Source organism: Triticum urartu, chromosome 5, assembly GCF_003073215.2.
Source record: "Triticum urartu cultivar G1812 chromosome 5, Tu2.1, whole genome shotgun sequence".
NCBI lineage: Eukaryota > Viridiplantae > Streptophyta > Magnoliopsida > Poales > Poaceae > Triticum > Triticum urartu.
The window spans coordinates 249,476,047-249,493,200 of record NC_053026.1 but is presented as its reverse complement, the minus strand read 5'-3'; the positions used below and the strand labels follow the sequence as shown (position 1 = coordinate 249,493,200).

The 17,154-nt window shown below is 44.7% G+C and overlaps 2 long non-coding RNA genes across 5 annotated transcripts; both read right to left on the bottom strand.

The window, feature by feature from the left end:
- Nucleotides 1-3,600: 3,600 nt before the first annotated feature.
- LOC125508510 lies at nt 3,601-6,617 on the bottom strand. Of its 3 annotated transcripts, XR_007283556.1 has the most exons (6): nt 6,481-6,617; nt 5,473-6,360; nt 5,238-5,359; nt 4,231-5,135; nt 4,035-4,144; nt 3,601-3,890 (listed from the first exon to the last, which is right to left on the bottom strand). It is a non-coding gene; the product is annotated as an uncharacterized LOC125508510 (long non-coding RNA). The 3 variants fall into 3 exon arrangements; XR_007283557.1 differs by having other exon boundaries at nt 5,436-6,603; XR_007283555.1 differs by having other exon boundaries at nt 5,473-6,601.
- A 4,475-nt stretch (nt 6,618-11,092) lies between these two features.
- LOC125555857 lies at nt 11,093-12,366 on the bottom strand. 2 transcript variants are annotated; one of them, XR_007304916.1, is made up of 3 exons: nt 12,298-12,366; nt 11,785-11,866; nt 11,093-11,692 (listed from the first exon to the last, which is right to left on the bottom strand). It is a non-coding gene; the product is annotated as an uncharacterized LOC125555857 (long non-coding RNA). The 2 variants fall into 2 exon arrangements; XR_007304915.1 differs by lacking the exon at nt 12,298-12,366 and having other exon boundaries at nt 11,785-11,891.
- Between the last annotated feature and the right edge of the window lie 4,788 nt (nt 12,367-17,154).

Genomic DNA, 17,154 nt, shown 5'->3' with positions numbered 1-17,154 from the left:
TATATGCCACTTCCATATATTGCACAAGCAATTGAGGAAATTTATATTACTGGGTTTGGATCAAATCTACTACCTTTGCTTTCCAAGAAAATAACTTCTTCGAAATGCATAATTACGGCTCACATGATGCTCAATGTGAGCAAATCTTTTTATAAATCTATGCAAAACCAAATCACTAAAGTTACTTATCAAGATGTACAATGCAATTTCAAAGCGGGAAATGAAATATAGTTTGTATGGAATGGGCGCTAGCATTATGAACTTATAATCATGGAAACGACTCGGTCATCAGATTATATGTTCATTCCATACCGAACCAGACCGTGCAGATTCTTATTATGAGAAGGGGTCATTTGAGCCTATGAAAACACGATACTATGTTTAAATAGAAATCCCTACGTCGTTACATTCTAGTTAGGATTAGCAATAGGTGTAATGAGGCCTCCTTTTGACATTGGGTACCATATGCAACTCTTTGGGCTTCTATTGAATCAACAAATTGAAAACAATTTTTTGGTTTTTATGAAACTGGGTTCCTTCTATGTCTTGCATATTCCATAACCGGGGTCCAGCTATCTGCGTATTTGTCTCTTAGTGAACAAATGGAACTGATATAGCACCATCATTTTTAGGCCCTGATTACCCGCGCACATTATTGGTAGAAGTGTTTTAGCAAAAGAGCCCGTTTGTTGCAACGGGCATAAAATAAATTTCAAAATTCGCGTGATATTGGAAAGTACTAAGCTATATCTCTCTATCCGTTATATATATTCTTCCTCGTCTTATCATGAATTCATTTTCATACTTGCCCACTTTGAAGATAAGATGACCGGTTAGACAATAAAGTGTTTACATTGATTGGCGCTCTTTTGTTCATATGGTGTGGTCAGCAATAGGAGCACACCGACCGCGCCAACGCAACCACTTTCCTCGACGCCATCGTCAGGGCTCATGAAGGACCAGGATTGAGGCACCCAGAAGACATATCGTTTCTAATCAATCCCAAGATATATTTCTTGAAGAACCATGATCAGCTAGTCCACAATAGAGCCTCAAATATCATTTTCCTTTAATAAATATTTCTTTCTAATATTTCCGTCACACGTATTTTAATTACTGTAAACACTAATGCATTCATTAACATTAAACCATGGTTCTTCAGTGTTAAAAAAACAATGGTCCTACAAAAAAATACTCCCTCCATTTCACAATGTAGTGCTTCCTCTATCCACGTGCCTCAACTTTGACCGTAAATTTAACTACCAAGACCGATTGCGGCGGGAGCAAAAATTATATCAGTGAAGTCGTATTCGAAAGAAGTTTTCAATTATATAATTTTTTCTCCCGCCGCAGTTGGTCTCGTTGGTTGAATTTATGGTTAAAGTTGGACCTCGGAAAGCGCGGGCGCACTATATTTTGGAATGGAGGGAGTAGCAGCCAACTAATAGTACTCCTCGATCCAAAAAAAAAGAGAAGAAATTGTAGAGCGACACCAACAGCTTCTAATCGGTGCGGCCATCTTTGATTAAAAAAAGCAGCATCTAATCTAGCCCAGCCCAGCGAGCAGTGCGTCCTTATCTCCTCGCTCCACAAGCTCGCCATCGCTCGGCCTTTTATCTGTCCAGCGCCGCCTACGACCTGGCTCCACCTCGGCCTCGCCGCCCATGCCCTCATCCTCAATCTCCCCTCCCTTGCTCGTCGTCTCCCAGCGGGGGACCGGCGAGGTGAGTGTGCTCCGTCGTCGCGCCTCTCTCCCACTCCCTTTGATCTTGTCTTTCTGATCCCCCCTCTCCCCTCTCTCTCTCTTCTCCGCGCCCTGCCAGAGCGCTCCATGGATGTCTGCAGAACCGTCCTACTCCACCAGTCCCGCCTCATGCCGTTGTTGTACTTCTGAGTTTTGACCCTCGCTGCTGGTCCCCTCATGCCGCTGTTGGTTTTTATTTTTTTCTTTCCTGATTTCCGATTCCTCTTCTTCAGGGCCGTTGGTTGATTCCTTTTTCCCTTCCTTCGTTCCCTTCCCGATTTCATGGCTGCTTGTTGATTATCTTGGTCGTAGGTATATAAACTGGCGAGATTAGATGTAAGGGAGCAATGTGGGATTATTTTGACCGTAGAAAGGACCCTCTTCTATCGCAAGTGTGGGCTAGCACAAATTGATGGCGGCGCAAGTGAAGGGCCGGGAAGTTGCGCAGGGATGGGCCAGGCCAAAGCAGCCCCAATGCAGTGAGCGTGGACGTGCTACATAGGGAGGCAAAAACGAACCGTTCCTTTAGTACCACATCGAGCGTAACGTACAGGGCGAACCATACGGACGAGCGTTTGACGGTGAGACCAAAAACGGATGAAATTACAAGGGCCTTTTTGCAAAACGTGCGTGACGGTGAACCCAGAGACTCAATCCGTGCTTTATTATTAGGGAGAGACTAGTAAACATGCCCGTGCGTTGCAACGGGAGAAAAATAATAACATCACAACCCATCACTGCACACACAATCTGCTTCATCCACTTGAACACGGTAATCAATCCGTCTCGTAGTTAGCCTTCTTCCCGCCGTTGTTGACATTCACCTAGTCGCAACGTGTTTGAACGTGGTTAACCTCAAGGCGATGAGCTCACCCACCACACTGTCATTAAACCACACCAGCACAAGAGAACATTTTTTATAACTTTAAAACCTAATCTTGTCGAGCTAGACCGTGAGGGCTGCCTTCCACGAATTGCTTCCTAATGTTCGTGATTGTTACATACTGAAAATTTTCTCACAACCAATATTTGTTAATTTGGTAAAATTTGTATAATATCAACCTTCAAATTTGGAGTATAGTAAATGAAAAAAAGATGAAACATAATTGTTTGCAACAGAAATCTAAATTGTTAACAAATCACCTAATGATATACACATTTCCATCTATAACTCTTCAATACATATTACTACAAAAAAGATCATCTGCCCATTACGAACAAACTGAGATTTATCAGGAAACCACTCAGGAGTGTAGTACAATTTGTTCACATTGACAACATACTCTCCGATTTGCTCTTGAGAATTAAGAACGATACCAATACAAAACTTATTTTTTACATCCACATGAAGCCAATGGTAGTGATACAAATAAAAAAGCAGCTAATCAATCGGCGTAACTACCGCTCGCCAAAGTACGACTCGCACCGAAGCAGCCTCACCTTTCTTGGATATGGCATCAAGTTCATGATCGATTCCTACGAACTTCACGACAAACCCCAAAACTGCATAGATGTTTCTTTCGTGAAATAATCGATAGATGAAATCATGAGAAGATGCGTTACTAAACTGAACAAATAAATAAAGACGATTTTAAACTTGTGCATTGCAATGGGATAAAATGATGGGATGCAGAACCGGCTCTATCATATGGTTGAGTGTTCGGGGTGCAGAAGCAGCTCCGCCTAGGGTTGAATGTTCTTAGGGGAGGGTAGTAGCAGCAGATCATTTGAGCTAGTTGAGACCAGTGCGTGTGTGTTTTTACATTTTCTTGATAGTATATTTGTATTTTCAATAGTAACTTATTGGTATTTCTGGTGCAAGCAATAAATAAGCAGTTGCAAGCACACCAAATACATACATTAATCCACTACTCAATACATACTGGATCACAATGCTAAAGTCTGTTTCTTCTTACAGAGTTTACATCTTTTTTAGATGATACAAAGCACAGCACGTGCTCTCAGGCGAGAGCATAGAGCATTAGTATTGGTGTGCATATGACACAATTACACGACAAGGCAATGGACTTAAGCATTAGTAGTGGTGTGGATACTACACAATCACAAAATGTAGTACTGCAAGCCAGCGCACATGTATGTTTACTGATAGAATGCCAAACATATGCATCTCCGTCGGGCATTTGTGCTAGTAATGAGAGAAAAAGGGAAACTGAATTAGCGTACTATTAACATTTAAGCACTGAAAAAAGAGGGAAAATAGATGCGTGTGTATAAAAAAGAGGGAAAACTGAGACACCAGTAGCCACCTCATTGATGACCCTAATTATACCTGAGAAACCATTTATCCATCACATCTCCAGAATCTACAAAGGACCCTCGTGCAGGAGCAAGGGAATCAAGCTCATCGAAGAAAATTACTCATGGGTGTGCTGATCTAGCCTGAAATGGATAGTGAAAACTGAAAACCCGAGTATATGTGCATATTTCATGGCAATTACAAACATGGCTTGTGCAGATGGATATACCTTCTTAAAGATGTCCCTGATATTCCTCTCTGACTCTCCAACATACATGTTTATCAGTTCTGGACCTTTTACGCTAAGAAAGTTTAATGAGCACTCAGTTGCTACTGCTTTTGCAAGTAATGTCTGAAAATTCTAAAGAAAACATCCTAGTAAAGTAATTTAATGAGGAAACATTGGTTCAGCAAGAAGGAAAGAGCACAAAGAGCTGTGAAAGTTCACATCAAAGTAATTTGATCTCACAAGAGAAGTTGAACAAGCTAGCTAAGCATAGTGGCAAGCTCATGAATGTATCGCCCCATCTGCCTGCATGAGATGGGCTGCAGAAAATGCATTGATTGTATCATGGAATTGGAGCTACATCAACATACTGAAGATGTAAAGATAACTGAAAATATATATCAACCTATCATGAGTGTGAGAGAAGTGAAAAACAAGGAATTGGTGGTAAAAATCACCACCGTTATAATTGTCATTTATGATCTTACTAAAAAAAGTACCAGGGTGAGCAATCAAAAAGAAAAATCATGCATACTAATAGGAAAATTGCAGAGCCATCATTAAACCTATATTTTTACGAATGTGAATAAAAATGGGAAGAACAGTACCAATATTTTTTGCTGAAATTAATGAATGGATTGTCCCAATTTAACTTGGAGGACGAAACTTGCCAAGTTTGGATGCCCCAAAATTGTACAGAAACTAAATCAATAAAATGGTCGTGCTAAAAGACATCATCTTTGAGAACCCCTTTATTCAAGGCAACCTACTGGGTGTGCTTGAATTGGACTAGGTGATGGGCAGCAGCAACGTTTGCAGCCCCATAATTGCTCACCTCATGGTTACTCACCTCCATGCAAGAACCAAGAACCAACACTTCTGTACATACTAATTACTCGATACATATCCTATAACAAGTTAATGTTATGTCATTATAAAACTTGATAGAGTCTAGTAATACTTGGATGGAAAAATAAATGCTCTACAAGCATACAGCTGAAGCAGAATACCTTATCAGACATGACTCTCTTTCTATTTCGCAGGTAAGTTGTGACAGCAATACAGTAGCCAAAAGTCAAACCCAATCAAGGTAATAATAAGTATGCTCCCCTCAGAAATATAACCTAAGCTCCTAAAGAAAAAGAAGAAACAATGGTCAGTCTCATGCAAGAAATTCTAAAGAAAAAGATGAGACATACTTTCTCGACCTTTGGAAACAAAGATGCAGAAAAAGGAGGGACATACAAAGCTTATACATGTGGAAGTGCCATCAGATATCTAGCTGGATTCCCTACTCGTCAGATCCAGTGTAGTGCAACGATGTCATTTGGGGGAGTATATCCGATGTTTAATCAACAGCTGACACTGAGCTTAATTTGGTTGAGCAGGAGTGTTTGCACTGCAGCCTTGTTTTCAATCTCTTCTCATACTACCATTCCCCTTCCAAAACTAACCATCCTATCAACAGTACTGCTAATGTTGCAATCCTTTTTATCCGAGCCAACTGCAGTTGAACCTTGGGCAGAGTCATGTGTGTGGCCGCCCTAATTGAGCATCAAAGCTGAGTCCAGCATCTGTCGAGTGCCACAGCCGCCTCCTTCTCAGCACCGTAGCGGCTGTGCCTCAGGTACCATCCCTTGTTGCGTCCGGCCATGATGATGCGCCTCTCGCTCTGTCCGTCACATGGCCGTTGCCGAACACAACAGCACCATTGGGAGGTTCAACACACTGGGAGGATTCTAACAACCCCACGATCCAACCTTCTCAGCTCCATGCCCTTCGCTCATCAAATTCAATAGACCTACGCGATCTGAAGACGACGGTGTCCTCTAGTGCAGCTGCTCTTGAGTCCGACTGCGTCGTCCTTCTCAAGGCCTTCGACTGGCGTCCGTGGATTTTCCGTCATCTCCACTGTCCCTGACCTCTACCTCCCAGACCTCATCGGTGCCGTTGGGGCGGTGGCACTTGCCCACGACTGGGGCTTCTTCCACCTCGTCTTGGGGATGTGGAGCTCCAGCGGCGACTATTGAGCCTGCCAGGTCGACGACGGCGGTCACCTCCAGCGGCACCAGATCAACGCGTCTCGGGATGGCTGCGCCTTGAGGAGAGAGGAGTGGCATGGCACCACAATGCCTGCAACCGCCGCTCAGGAGGGGAGGATCGAGCGAATTGAGACGGACGAAAAAAATTGGGTGGAGGAGAAGGGGGCAAGAGCAGAGGAGGGAAGGGGAGGAGAAGAGGGGCGGATCGAACCCTAGCTCGCAGCACCGGATCGAGCGTCGCCGGATCGGTCGCCTCCTGGGATCGGGAGGTGAGGGGAGCCCGTGCTTCTGTGTGCTTGAGGACTACAGGTTGGATATTGGATACTACAGGGGGAGTTTTGGAAACAGCCTAAATGAAACGTTTTTATCACTTAATAAGAATAGGGAGATATTAATAAGAAAGGACCGTGGGTTCAATAAAAGACAAAAGGACTTTTTTTGCAAAAAGCCTATGACGGTGAACCCGGAGACTCAATCCGTACTTTATTATTACTAGTACAAATGCCCGTGCGTTGCACCGGGCAAAAAAATGAGGCACAACCTGCTTAAGATTGCCAATATGATGTTAATATGCCGGCAGTTTATTGTGCCTCTGTTGCGATCCTCTTTCCAACCAACATAAATCAGTATTGTAGAACACTGATTTTGATGTATAAAGGGGATGCTGCAACTAGATAAATAAATCATATACTCCCTCCATCCGGACATAAGTGATGTTGTTTTAGTTCAATTTTGAATTAAAACAGCGTCACTTATTTCCGGAAAGAGGGAGCAATAATTAATGGTCTGTACATTATTGCACCTTGAATCGAATGGAACAGAGGTGCATTATGGTATTTAAGGTTATTTTCATCCTTGTACTCATAAACCAGAGTCTGCAATCTTATGTATTGAAAGGAGAATCAAAAGAGGAGAACAATGTATTTCGAGAGCTCTTAGATCCTTGATGACAAATTCTTATTGTTTCTGATAAACTTGTGTTCTCCAATTTTAGTCCAACACTCTGAACTATCTCATCATACAGTTTTGATAAACAATACAAAGTGTTTTCGCTTTCGAATATGCTTGGAGATGAAAACTGTTTGTTGCTATTTATAAAGAATGTTAGTTGGTTATGTACTGCTAAAGTGGTAGCGCATAATACCTCAACCACAAGAATTTTAGTTGGTTTTGTACATATGCCCGTGCGTTGCAAAGGGAGATGAAAAAAATATTTTGGAATGGATCTACGCTCAAACACGTACTATTATCATACTGAGGCTCATTGATCCGAACTCATAAGGAAGAGCCTAACAAAATGAATTGGAAAGTTCATGTCAGAAGGACATTGTGATGGCCGCATCAAACATTGATCGAGATGCATGTGCTTCATTGAAGAACGAATGTCAGTTTTCATGAAGCAAGCCGGATCATGGAGATATGCACGCGTCATAGCTCGGGGGCTGACTGCTTTTGGACTGGGCGAACGAACTGGTGTCGGTTGAGGTCACGACCATCGCCTTTACCATCTGTTTTTTTGGATCTTTTGCGACCTTGAGGCGGATGAATATGGTAGCTGAGGCAGTAGAGATAATCTTATATCGTGCATGATAAAGTTGTTGCTAAGCTCGTCCTTGTCGAGGTAGAAGGTGAGGTTATATAATTTATACTTAATGTCCACCTCACGGTCACTGTCATGTGCGAGCCAGGGCGATGGTCGCAAAGTAGGCCTTCTATCCGTGCCAGTCGCCACCTTCGACTATGCAATTTTTATGGTGTCCCAAGGAAGAATGCTTCGTCAATCAGTATGTTTCTCGAGTCGTCTACAATGACACGTGAGCATGTGGTTCGGAGATAAAAAGATTAAGGCAATTTGAAGTATTTATTGACCTTTGACAAATTAGTTATATTATAAATAAAAAATGATCTAACAATTCGTCTCTCTTTTGCTTGGAGATGTTTTTGATTCCCATAGTGTAGAGTTGTACGATACATCAATCATGATAGAAAATAGAAACTGAAAGGCAAACTCTGTCGAAAAAAATGGACGGCTGTTTGTTTGGATAACTCACAACAAAATGAAGAAGTCACATGCATGTTTATCTCTCACAGAGCACGCGGCACAACCTGGCGTTGCCTCGATTGCCTCGCCTGCAAGCTTTCAACACATGTCCCTACTCCCTACTACGTGTTGCATAGTACACCATCTCATGACGGCGGATTCACACAAACTCCATATCTCCACAACACAATACAGCATGACCGCACGGACATGCCAGTGACAAGCGAAAGGAGGACACATGCATGCGCATGGAAAAGAGCGGCCGACACCGAGGAGTGACGTCGCGCCAGCCAGCCGCGGTGGCGTCCCACGGAAGGTCCTGCACCAGCGAGGTGACCGCCTGATGTACAGGCTCGGGACGATGACGCTGATGGGGTTCGGCATGCATTATCGGTGTCATCGGCTATCTAGTGCTCTATCAGAATCCAGAAGGCAAGGCCCAGCACTACGGCCACAGAGGTCGCGGACGTGGACATCGGACACGGCAGCGACCCAGTGGAGGTCGCGAGGTGGCCGACTGCCGCACAGGGCTGGGACGATGGCGTTGATGGGGTTCGGCATCATCGTCGTCATTGGCTATTTGGTGATGTACAAGAAGGCGCGAGGCCCAGCCGCCAGCCCTGTGCCATGGAGGTTGCCAAGGTCGCTGTCGGGCACGGCGACCCTGCCGTCGGCCTCCTGGCCGTCTACCTGAAAGGGCCTTGCTACCAAGTGCCCTCCTGTAACCGCACGCGCTCCTACCATGATTAGATGATCCAATCTATGTCTCAGGTTTTCGTATGGACGCAAGTAGTATGATGTAATTCTGAATTTCCTTGCAGGGACCTTATACAACCCCAGCTTCCCGCCTCCCGATGGCACACCCTCGCCTTCTTCGCCGGCAAGGTTAGGCATGTTCTCCTCCAGCACTCTGGTCACGGGCAGGACAACGATATGAGGGTGTAGACCCCAAAGCTTGTCCGTTGGAGAACCAAGTGCCAATATTGGCTGGGGCGATGAGTCCATCCTGCTACTGCACAGTATTCTTGCCTGCACTCTCCCACGGCGGCGCCCTGCTCATGCCCGCCCTCAGGAATTTTGCAACGGCATCAGAGGTAAGCAAAATGAAAACACCTTCCTCCGCGTGTTAATTGGTCTCTGGCGAGTCATTGTCGCCACCGATGATGATTTCTTGTGAAGTGGGATGCAAAATTAAGCAGGCGAATATGTATATCATGGTGCAGGAGGAGGGCTCGTCACCCGTTGATGCTGGCGGTCGGCCAACTCTGTGCCTCCATGCTCATCGCCGAGCTCCACGATATATTCTCGTGTGCCTATTCATGTTAGGTCGCCGAGACGGTACGCTGGAATGAGCGGCTTGGTGTGTCTAGTGCTCGCCGTCTGGCAGCACGACATGATGTGTCATGGGTCGATGGAAGTCAATCCCACCCAGATCGATGGCATAGGCTTACGGGCTTGGAAGAAGTAGAAGAGGAGGCTTTGGTTGCGGCTGTATTTATTGGAGGAGGGTTGTGCGTGGCTGGTTGTGTTTGTGTCCTTCACGGCAAGTCATGGCAGCGTATTATATTGGGACTTTCTACAGGTGTGGCTTCGAGCGCATGATCGATAATATAAGGTATATACGGACGAACGATGCTTGCTTCTTTCTCTTCGGTACCCTTGTTGATCCGGTTTTGCCTAGGCTGGGTTTGGTGGGCTGAGGACAGACGGATCAGGAGAAGTCCAACTGACTTAAAACAATAGTGACCTACGGAAATTTTGACGGCGGATGAACCTACAGATGGTATGGTTCCCTGAATTAGTACCACCTCGCATATATGTTTTAAATCAAACTGAAAGCGTAAATTCGTGGGAAGAAGCGTATTGTGACGGTGAACCCACGGAGTCAATCCGTGCTTTATTATTAGGGAGAGGGAGACTAGTACAAATGCCCGTGCGTTGCACCGGGCGAAATATTAAATATAACTTGCTGCACGTACCATTATGCAACACTTTTTATATCCAATTTTTACAAACATCGGAAATAAGGTTATGCTGAGTATTTCTTTTTGGACAATGAAATTTGGACGTACCCTAACCATGTTCGACATGACCTATTTCACCTCTCCGATGAAACAGTAGTTGTGTATGAAAGTCTTTCAATCAATAATATTTATTGTTGTACAGAAAACATGAATATTTTTAAATTTGAGAAGGTGTTTTTTTTAAAAGAAAGTGATAATGTTTTTAGAATGGAATCATTTTTATGGTCACAAACATGTTTTGGAATATTATATTTCATTTATAATTTATTATGCACTGTTTTTTGGGCTTGGCCCATTGAAATACTTTTATTTACACACACACACAGAGACAACACGCACGAACTCAATCTTTATTCCCGTTCCCTATTCTCCTTCCCCACTGCTGGAGAGCGCCGCCGCCTCCCTTGTCCCCGTCATTCTCGGAGGACAATGGTAGAAAATATAGCGCTTCCGATAGCCGTACCGTCATGTCTTCTGACTGCGTCTCCGGGACCTTGGGCGGCTCCTGCTTCCTCCCTGTTCCTTCCCATCCCACCTCCAGCAGGCTCCAACCATGGCGGTTGGTGGACGAGCAGCCGCCGTCTGGAAGCTTGTCCTTCGCGTTCAACTTGGCAACCCCTCCTTTCTTATGCTCCAACCTTGGTTAGTTGTGGCAGTAGTAGTATAGTTAGCAGATTCAGATTTGCTTTGGTAGCTAGTCTTTGACACTTTATGATTAGTTACTAAACAATGTGTATGGCCCAAATGGTAGCATGTAGTCAGCATGAGAAAGATCTCTATTGCTCGATAGTGTACTGCTTACATGTTCAAGCATCTTAATCCTAACAAAACAGAGCATCACAATTGCTTCAGGAATATGCAACGCTATACTCTGAGGCCACCTTCAGAGAACAAATCAGAAGATCTTGCAGCATGTCGAGTCAACTCACGTACAACATTAATAGGTATTTTATATCCACTATGAATTACTCTCTCTCGTGTGTGTGTGTGTGTGTGTTTCTTCTCTAGATACCAAGAATCATTTTTCGTGATTTACATTTACACACAAACATCCAATCTTACCGACACACATGTCACTCGCATGCCTAGCTGCCTGACATGTTTTTGTGACAGATTGCTTGGCAGTTGCTAATCTATCCATGACGATGAACTCACATAAGTTTTAGCATGGCAAAAAAACGAGATGGTAGCATTTGGTTTTGCCAGGGTAGGGAAAAGGAGCTGGTGGAGATAGCTTAGCCTTGCATGCAAGAATAACATGTCGAAAGCTGGGAGGAGATCATGTGCGGATTGTGCTTGTCTGTAGACGGAGCGTCGAGCTCGAGTTTGACGAGAGGCGGCATAGCTCGGACAAATGCCTTCATGAGTAAAAAAAATGTAAAAACTTCAAATATTTGCAGTCATGCATGAGAACAAAATTGTGCTAATTCACGAAGCTCATGGTCTGAACCTTAAGAGGCATTATTCTCTTGTCTTGTCAGCGTGCTACATAACCATAGTCAAAGCTCGAAAGTTGTTGAACCGTTATATGCCTGGATGCAAATTTTAAGATAGATTATTGCTTATTTCATGGGCTCATGCAAGCATAGTATCATTAGCAATCTGGAGAGAGAAAAGCAACATTAGCAATGAAATGATCACATGAGACTGCATGCTTGATTTAAGTTGCAGAATAGCAGAGCACACATACTCTTGTTTTAACATATATATGGCCCCATAACCGAGTGCAAAAATGGTAGGATAGTGCGCATATTCATTTATTAGTTGCTTAATCTGACAAGAAAGTAGATGACAGTAAGCAGAAAAAATCTAAAATATATGGTAACTGAAATAGGCCTATTTTAATGGTCTGCATTAAGAGATTATGAAAAATGCATATGCATGTCAATCCATCAAAGCTTCCACCCAAGCAGTCGAGCCTCTGGATGTCTGCTTTTTGGTGCAGTGGAAGTTGCTCGCTCACCTGAAGGCTCCTGGTCTCCTGGAGGTGATTGACTGGAACGGCAGCTGCCAGAACCGGAGCACGACAGGTCAGAAACACAAGGCCAACACTGTAGGTCGCAGTCGCAGTCACAATTGCCGACGTCGGCTTCGATGTCTCACCCTCATCGTAATCCTGGTCGTCCCCTGCTTAGCCATTCCCGATGCCCGTCCTCATGAACTCCCATTGGCAGAGCGTGCACCAAGCACCATGGCCTCTCCTCCTCCCAAGCATCTATGTTGGAGATCCTCCTCCACCTCGCTGCACCAGACCTCTCTATATATGCAATACCAGTACAACAAAACATCAAAATTAGCAACGGGGGCATAGCAAACACATCTGACACCCCACAAATCCTCGACAATTATCAACATAAACATACAGATACCCCGCTACCCACCCTGAGCTGGTCACACCAATTTTTGGATAAATGGATGGTTTGCTCTACATTACATATTTCAGTCAGAAGTATAGCACATCAAATATCATGAGTGATCCAAGTTGTTCACTTGCACTTGCAGGCTAAGAGCTTTGAGATTTTAGTTGGCAGGTAAACAGGGAATTGTCTCCTAAAGTTCATATATGCTACTATAAAATAGTTTCAATAGAGGTTCTGAATTTTACATATGCCCGTGCGTTGCAACGGGAGAAACAGATCCTCGCACGCCTCAAGAAACTCATCCATTTTGGCCAGAAACTGTAATCAATTGCAATATGGATCGCCGTCTACAAAGACTGACAATTAGAACAGACTTCAAGAAAAAAATCATTGGAACAAATACCAATGGAAACCCTGGGACAGAAAAATACGGGTTTGAGAGAGTCTAGAAAATATTAATTAATTGGATAATAAAAAACAAACATGATACCCTTGAGGGATACTTATGGATGGGAGGAGCAGGGCAACATGTTTTTGGAAAACATACTAAAACAATGAAACTGAATTAGTGTAAAAAAACTTGTGAAACCAAATGATAACTTAATGCGAAGAAGGGTCTATCAATACTCTAAAAAGAAAGGGAATATTATATCTCTTGTTTTAACTATGCATTAAGGCACACCCCCACGCATGTCCTGAAAGAGCAACTTCATGTTAGCATATCATGAGTAAGAATGATCATGTAGAACACAAATACTCAAAGAAGTAGTAGGAAAACATTAATTGTTTACACTAATAAATGGCACAATTTTCTTGGACACTGGTAGCTGCTGCCGGCAAGCTTGAGGTGGCCTGACAACGATCCTAATCTGTATGCGTGCTCTCTACTATTTCGAAATCAGTTGAAAAAATTACCAACAATATCAAACAAAACATGGTGAGACTAATAAGTACGTACCAGGAAAGCAACGACACCGTATGGGCAGCAATTTTTGGCACCACTGCTGCAAGCAGTGCCCTTCAGGCCATGCTAGGAAATAACCTATCTGATCTCTAGTTGTTGTATATAGGAGGCCATCAATCAGAAGTACATACTTAAGAATGCATGTCCTAGAAGATGCATTATTATGAGTTTATTAGGGCTCATGCATCTGTCTAGCGCTATGGCCGTCCTAGCTGTGCAAAACGGAATCTTCCGAGGAACTTGGACACCATGTTAGTAATCGAAGTCACAGCCATAATCGCCCATGTAACGTTAATCATAGCTTGACATTGCAACGGACCTGATCGTCTTTCCTCTCTGTATTCCTCAAGTATGGTATTGACGACGGCCGCTATTAGACGCCGGCTCGCGCGGTCGCGCCACATAGTTACAATCTCCTGCTGCACCAGAAATGGTGCCTTCCTGACGTGCCTCACAGTCTCTGCAACTGATCATGGCCTCTTGTTGTCTACCCCTCCGCCCTCTCCTCCCCAACCTCCTTATTGTCGACTCGTCGTTGCCTTCCATGGAAGCTCCAGTTATTCAACTCCACGACCGCGGCATGCAACACATGCACCAACAACTCTCATCGCGACACAGTTAGAATATGACCAACGACGCGCCCGCACCCCACATAAAGCTAGCCTGCTCTTGTCAGATTGTTCATGTCGCTGATGTCACCGCTGCCGCCGCTGCCGTGCAGCTTGTTCCTGTCGCCACCGTTGGTTCAACTACGATCAATACGGCACAGATTTAGCTCCCGTCTTCGGCAAAGCTGCCGGTAGCTTTAGGGTTCCATGCCCATAACGGTTAGAACGCCACCGACGACAACGACGACGACGCGGTGCGCACCCCACATAGAGGAAGCCCCCTGCTCCCGTGAGATTGTTCCTGTCGCTGAATTGAATTGGGGCTTCGGTCGAGGACTCGAGGGAGTCGAGAAGCCTTTATATGTGCCTTCATCGGCCTGTGGGCCAAAGGAGTCCCCGCCGATCCCCGCATGGGCGCGTGCGTGCTCGAAGAGAGTTTGTGTCGGAGGAGGCGACCGGCGCAGGAAGGATTCAAAAAGAGGAAGGACTTGTTCGAATAGGAAGGAGATCGGGACACCTGGCAACATACCTCTTCGGTGGGCTAAGGCCCAAGTAACAGCCATGGAGATCGAGTCAGACAACTCAGGCGCAGGTAGCCTGCCTAATCGGGCGATAGGGTGAACGATTAATGAATCGTGCATGAAAACAATCAAAACATAAAAACGTATGGAGCCCTCACCTTATCTCGTGCGTCGCGGCTGGAAAATAAGACGGCGTGCTCCAGGGGCTGGCAATTATTCTTGTATTTCCTTGTGCTAGCTTCGTGCGCGCGCTACGGCCCAATCTTGAAATTTTATACGAAGTGATATATATAGATAGATTAGTACCACCTTGGATTTTGGAAAAAATATGGACGTATTGAAAAAAAAACCGAAAGCGTAAACTCACGGGAAGAAGCTGTAACGCCCTGGATGCGGCTATATCTCCCACGTGTCGAGGCAAGACTTAGAGACATAACCGCATTGAAAGCAATGTCGCAAGTTAGACAATCTTCACAATATCCCAAGTAATATAGATAATAAAAGGGGAGATAACATAGTTGGCTTACACTCGCCACGTCAATCAAGTACATAAATAACATTACATCATTCAAACACTCATGGCCCGACTACGACGCCAAAATAAAAGATAACCCAACATGCGACACGGTCCCGATCACCCCAACTGGGCACCACTACTGATCATCAGGAAAAGAAACATAGTATCGTTGAGAGTCCTCGTCGAACTCCCACTTGAGCTCAAGCGCGCCATCTGGAGCGGAATCATCAGGCCCTGCATCTGGTGTAATAGTAAACTGTGAGCCACAGGGACTCAGCAATCTCGCACCCTCGCGATCAAGACTATTTAAGCTAATAGGTAAGGCAAGGTAAATATGTGGAGCTGCAGCAAGTGACTAGCATATATAGTGGCTAACCTGTTCGCAAAAGAGAGCGAGAAGAGGAGGCAAGGCATGAGCGAGAAACTAGAGAGCAACCTGCGCAAGCATTACTCAAACACCGTGTCCACTTCCCGGACTCCGCCGTGATGAGGCCATCACGGTAACTCACACAGTTGATTCATTTTAATTAAATTAAGGTTCAAGTTATCTACAACCGGACATTAACAAATTCTCATCTGCCCATAACCGCGGGCACGGCTTTCGAAAGTTCAAATCCCTGCAGGGGAGTCCCAACTTAGCCCATGACAAGCTCTCACGGTCAACGAAGGAATAGACCTCCTCCCGAGACGTTCCGATCAGACTCGGTATCTCGGATCTTCAAGACACTTCGACAGGTTAAAACAAATCCAGCAACACCGCCCGAATGTGCTGACAAATCCTGATAGGAGCTGCACATATCTCTTTCTCAGGACACACTCAGATTGTCCTAGGTATGGGTTGGCCAGCCCAGAGTTACCCCTGGTGGCCACCGGCAGCTGACAGGTGGACCAACACTCAAAGGAGCACTGGCCCGGGGGGTTTAAAATAAGATGACCCTCGGGCTCCGGAAACCCAAGGGAAAAAGAGGCTAGGTGGCAAATGGTAAAACCAAGGTTGGGCATTGCTGGAAAAGCTTTAATCAAGGCGAACTATCAAGGGGTTCCCATTATCACCCAACCGCGTAAGGAACGCAAAATCCGGGAACATAACACCGATATGACGGAAACTAGGGGGGCAAGAGTGGAACAAAACACTAGGCGAGAGGCCGAGCCTTCCACCCTTTACCAAGTATATAGATGCATTATGATAACAAGGCAAAATAATGATATCCCAACAAGTAAATAAATGTTCCAACAAGGAACGGTCTCCAATCTTCACCTGCAACTAGCAACGCTATAAGAGGGGCTGAGCAAAGCGGTAACATAGCCAATCAACGGTTTGCTAGGACATGGTGGGTTAGAGGTTTGACATGGTAATTTGGGAGGCATGATAAGCAAGTGGTAGGCATCGTAGCATAGGCATAGCAAAAGAGCGAGCATCTAGCAAAGCAAAGATAGTAGTGATTTCGAGGGTATGATCATCTTGCCTGCAAAGTTGTCAGAGTTGACTGGATCCTCGAAAGCAAACTCAACGGGCTCCTTGTTAGCAAACTCGTCTCCCGGCTCTACCCAAACAAGACAAACAAGCAAACGGAACACAATCAACCACGTGCAAGGCTCAAATAACATGATGCAAGGATGGTATGCTATGCGGGATGCGATGTGGGATGCATATGCAAGAATATGACAAGGGATGCATGAACCTGGTCTCAAATTGGAAATCCAAGTGTGCCACTGGAAAGATGAGATGAAATCGCTTGAAAACGATATAAAGAACGCCGGAATCGGAGTTACGGTTTGGAAATGGCAAGCAATTCAAATATGGCCACGTTCTGCGATTTACAACAAGTAGTCATCTAAATGCAACAAGA